The sequence below is a fragment of the Muscardinus avellanarius genome, assembly GCF_963383645.1.
Source record: "Muscardinus avellanarius genome assembly, chromosome: 3".
In the NCBI taxonomy this organism is placed as follows: domain Eukaryota; kingdom Metazoa; phylum Chordata; class Mammalia; order Rodentia; family Gliridae; genus Muscardinus; species Muscardinus avellanarius.
In genome coordinates, this window is record NC_137788.1 from 115,812,441 (window position 1) to 115,817,763 (window position 5,323).

The window sequence follows — 5,323 nt, forward strand, 5'->3', positions numbered from 1 at the left end:
TGGTGTTAATTTTTACTAAACAGCCTCTGGAAACAAGAGCTTCTTAATTCATTCTTTGAAATCAACACAGGGGAATTCTTTCTCAAATGGAGACAGTCTTGTTCTATCCTTTCTTTTCTTTTTGGTACTGGGAATTGAACCCAGGGGCATTCTGCCTTCCAACTACACCTACGGTCCTTTTTATTTTTTTTTATTTTGAAATAGGGTCTCCCTAAGTTGCTGAGACTGGTCTCAAATCTGCGATCCTCCTGTCTTAGCCTTCCAAGTACTGGGATTACAGGATGCATTACCAAGCCTTGCTCATTCGTTTTCATTTTAATACTGTCTGCCTTGCTATCTTCTTCATGAGGATTTTAAAATAATCTTCTGCTTATGGTGGCATAAGCCTGCAATCCAAGTACTTGGGAGGCCGAGACAGGAGGATCAAATGTTCTTCGGTGTTCAAATTCAAAACACAATCTGATTACTCCAAAAGAGTCATGAATCCAAGATCTCAGGTGAGCAGTGGAATATCCCCAGACTGAGCTGGGTCAATTATTTCTCAAGGTAGCTACAAATCTTCTAAAGTGAAGAGTCAGGGAGCTCCAGGGGATGACGTGTCCTGGAACCTCCCTCCCGCGGGATGGATGCGCTCAGCACTGGAGGCACTGCTTAACCCAGCTGCAATGGGTAGCTGGTGACAATGGAAAGTTTCGAGGATTTTCCAGCGTGAGGAAATAGGAACTCTTCCAAGTTATTTGCTCAGCTGATTACTGGTGCTATAATGTATTGGACGGTGTTCTAGGTTCTTGGCCTGCATGAATGAACAAAGATCTCTGTTTTTATGGAACTCATCTATAGGCTGTGGAAGAAGTGGGAATAAATACTAAAGAAACATAATGACTATGTAAATTATACCTTAAATGTGATAGAGAAAGGGATAGTATCGTAAGCAATTAAGAGCACCAAGGAAGCGAGGATGATGATCGTAAGCTTTCTTTAAGAACTTGGGAAGCTGAGACGGGAAGATTGCAGGTTGGAGGCCATTCTCAGCAATTTAGTGAGACTCTCAGTAACTTAGTGAGGCCTGGTCTCAAAATAAAAAATTAAATAGGGTCAGGGAGTAGCTCAGAGATAAAGTGCTCCTGGCTTTAGTCCCCTGTACCAAAAACAAAACAAATAGCCAGAAGATGATGACAACAATGATGAAGAAAGAAAGGGGGAAGGAGGAAGAAGAGGAGAAGAAGGAAAAGGAGGAGAAAGAGGAGGAGAAGGAGGAGGCGGAGGAAGAGGAGGAGAAGGAGAGAATACAAAGAAGGAAGAGGAGGAGGAGAAGAAGGAGGAGGACAAGGAAAAGAAACAAAGGAGAAGGAGGACACGGAGAATAAAAAGAAAGAGGAAGAGGAAGGAGAGGAGGAGGAGAAGGAAGGGGAGAAGAAAAAAAGAAGGAGAAGGAGAAGAAAGAGAAGGAGAAGGAGAAGAAGGAGGAGGACAAGGAGAAGCAAAAGAAGGAGGAGGAGGAGAAAAAGGAGAATAAAAAGGAGGAAGAGGAGGAAGAGGAAGAAGAGGGGGTGATGTTTGGACAGCCTTAATAGAAATGAAGGGTTAGCTATTAGGGTATCTGGCAGAGATGAGCATCCTGGGTAAGAGCATGTTTGGTGCAATGTTTCAAGCAAGTATCAGTGCGAAGGCTGGAGCCTGCCTCACGTGCCCCAGCAACACGGAGTCTGGGTCGGAAAGAGCGTGGGGAAGGGGCAAGGGCGAAGCAAGCTTGCCTTCTGCTTTTGGTGCCTGCTCAGGACTTGGTGAGCCCTTCTTCTTACACAGACCCTGCAAGCTCTTCAGTCTGCAAGAATAATCAGCTTAAAGTGCCTACAGAAGTGTCTTTTCGGGTTTCAATTGCAACTCACATTCTTTGGACTTTGCTGTGTTTTAGAGCTTCTGGTCTACCAAAGAAGACTTACTTATATATAAGTCTTTCAAGCACAGAGTTTACCTGCCAAGGAAATGCTCTTTTAGCAAACTTTAGTGTGTGTGTGTGTGTGTGTGTGTGTGTGTGTGTGTGTGTGTTTGTGTTAAGACCACTGGGTAACTCAATTTGGCAAATATAGACTTGTGACTCCTGAAAAAAAAATTCTTTTAAATTGGCCGGGCATGGTGGAGGCTGAGATAGGAGGATCACACAGCTTCGAAGCCAGCCTCGGCTATTTACTGAGGCTCTCAGCAACTTAGTGAGACCCTGTTTCCAACTAAAGTATATATGGATTAGAAATCGAAGCCGGGCATGGTGGCACATGCTTGTAATATTGATGATTTGTTCTTTTCCAGTTTTAGCTGATTATTCACCTATCCTGGATCATTTGCTTCTAGTCACTGATTAAAATTCACCTCCTGTTTGAAATGATTGGATAAAACTGTTTATGTGGGTTATTCTTGGGAAGAGAGACGGAGTAAGATGGGCTAGGGGGAAGCTGCACATAACACAAACACACACACACATATGAACACACGGAATGACTGTTTTGTGGGTTATTCTGGTGGAGAGAGAAAGATGTTATCAAGGAGGGAAGGAGGGATGGAGGGAGGGGGAGGAATGGAGGGAGGGAGAGAGAGAGAGAGAGAGAGAGAGAGAGAGAGAGAGAGAGGTGCATGGATGCCTATGAAAAGGGAGAAAATATCCTAACTCCTAGAGAGAGCGCTAATTCTCCAAAGGAAGGCATGTGTACCTTCCCGCTGTTCCAGGTGTGAGGATTTCTCAGCAAAAGTTACCATGGCCTGAGCTAATGAGGGGAGAATTTTTTCTGCGGGTGGTGATGTGCTGTGAGGGCGTAGAAAGGTTAGATGTGTGGGTTTCTGTGATTGGATGTGGACCAGTAGTAATCAGGGGCAATCCAAAGGAAAAATGAGAAAAGAAAATATGAGATCCAAGTATGAGATTCTAGGCCTCACGTATCCTTGGGATGAAGTGAAGATTCGTGGGGAGGATGCTGAGGACCAGAAGGGCTTGGGCAAGGACTATGAACTCAGTGTGATTCAGTCTAGTGCAAGAGGAGAGGAGTGCTCCTCCAGCCAGCGCTTCCCAAAGTGACAGGCTCTGGGCACCGCTGCATGATACCGTTGCTGTCCCAAGAATGTCCTCTAAGTGGACCCTGCAGACTCATAGAAATGTACAGAGTCAGGATTAAACAGACGCCTCCTGAGCCAACACCTCTGACCACCCTTATGACTCACATGGGAGTCCACGGACCAGGGAAGGGTTCAGACAGTGACGCGCACAGCCAGAAGTGCAGGCGAGAAGCAATTTAATGGGACAGAGCAGGAAACACACATTTCTTCCCATCCAGAACCCCCTTCAGATGAGCGCCGAGCACCCCGAGGCCAGCAAAGACACCAAGACCTTCTGCTGGATTCAGAGCTCAGAGGCTCTGCAGGCAGGGTCAGGAAGGCTCTGTAGCACATATTTTTAGGAGATAAGGAAGGCGGAGACTCTGATTTGGGGTGACAAGATATTGATCACGAAGTCTACAGACACTGAGACACGGGTGAGGGGGGAATACAGCAGAGGGAGAGGGTGCTCAGCAGGTGGTCAGCTCCTCCAGGGCCTGGCTGGAGCTGCTCACTTCTGCTTGGTCTTCTGCTGGGCTGGGGCTGGAATGACTTTTGAGGGGGTTGGCTGAGGAACCTTGGATTGGCTCAGATCTGGGACCACGGTGTAGCCTGGCTCCGGAACCACGGCACAGCCTGACCCAGGGACCACAATATAGCCAGACTCAGGGACTGTGGTGCAGCCTGACCCAGGGACCACAGTATAGCCAGACTCGGTGACTGTGGTGCAGCCTGACCCAGGGACCACAGTATAGCCAGACTCAGGGACTGTGGTACAGCCTGATGCAGTGGTCACAGTGTAACCCGACTCAGGGACTGTGGTACATCCTGACCCAGGGACCACAGTATAGCCAGACTCAGGGACTGTGGTGCAGCCTGATCCAGAGACCATGGTGTATCCTGACTGAGGAACCTTGGCATATCCTTTCTCAGGGATCTTGGTATTGCCTGGCCCAGAGACCACGGTGTAACCAGACTCAGGGATAGTGGCACAGCCTGACCCAGGGACCACAGTATAGCCAGACTGGGTGGCTGTGGTACATCCTGATCCAGGGACCACAGTGTAGCCAGACTCAGGGACGGTGGCACAGCCTGACCCAGGGACCACAGTATAAGCAGAATCGGTGACTGTGGCACAGCCTGACCCAGGGAGCACGGTGTAGCCTGGCTGAGGGGCGGTGGTGTGGCCCTTCTCAGGGATCTTGGTGTAGCCCTTCTCCGGGACGGTGGTGCAGCCCCGCTCTGGAGTCTTGGTGTTCGCAGGTTGTGGGACGTTTGGGTGGCATGGCTCCGCGGCTATGGGGACGAATGTTCCTTGAGGCGGAGGCTGGCAGGGCTGTTTCACCTGTTGATTCTGAGGCTGAGGGGGTGGGGCGAAGGGCTGCTTCTGCTGGTAGGAGCTCATGCTTCAGAGGGTGAGGGTGGCCAACCTGGAGACAGAGGAGCTGACCTGGTTGTTGGGAGGAACGAGAAGCCCGGTTTAATCCAAGCATCTCTCGCTGCAAGTAGGAGGCTCTCTTCTTTCTGGTTCCCCTGCTTTGAGACCATAGGCTGCTTTGATAATCCTTGCACACTTTCAAGGTAAAAGGTAAAGGCAATATCCAGCCCCACTTGAGTGGAGCCCTTCTCCTTCTACCTGGTGCATCTAAAAAGCTATGCACAGTGTAAACGCAGCACAACTCAAGGCAACGGCAGGAGCCTAGGATCGAAGTGAGGTCCCAGGTTTGGAAAGATGGTAGAAGAAAGCGTCTTGAGTCTACCCACTCATGTGTATTCCAAGGATGTCTTATCTTCTACAGAAAAAGTCTGTCTGAACTTCCCCTGGGCCTACACGATCCATCTCTGAGTTTCTGTTCACGTTGACCCTCTGCTTTGGTTTCTGGAAGGTTCTCCTCTGCCTGGCTGCTTGTCCACACATCTCAGCCACCATGGCTCTCCTCCCCAAAGGCCCTGCCAGACTCCAACTCTGTTTTTTTCCCCAGTAGGTTACCTCCCCTTGCTTTTTCTTACGAATCATTTTCCCTCTCCTATGTTAGCAAATTATTCCCATGAATTATATTCTCTGATGAAATATAGGTTCAGGGAGAAAAGAATAACTAAACTCTTAAACACTGAAATTGTGTGAGAGAGAGACTTTGATACTGAAAATTCTTAATGCAATTAGGACAATTAAAATATAACCTAAAGTGCCTGACATAAAATCTAGTCCATAGTTTCTTGTTCATAGTCACACTGACAG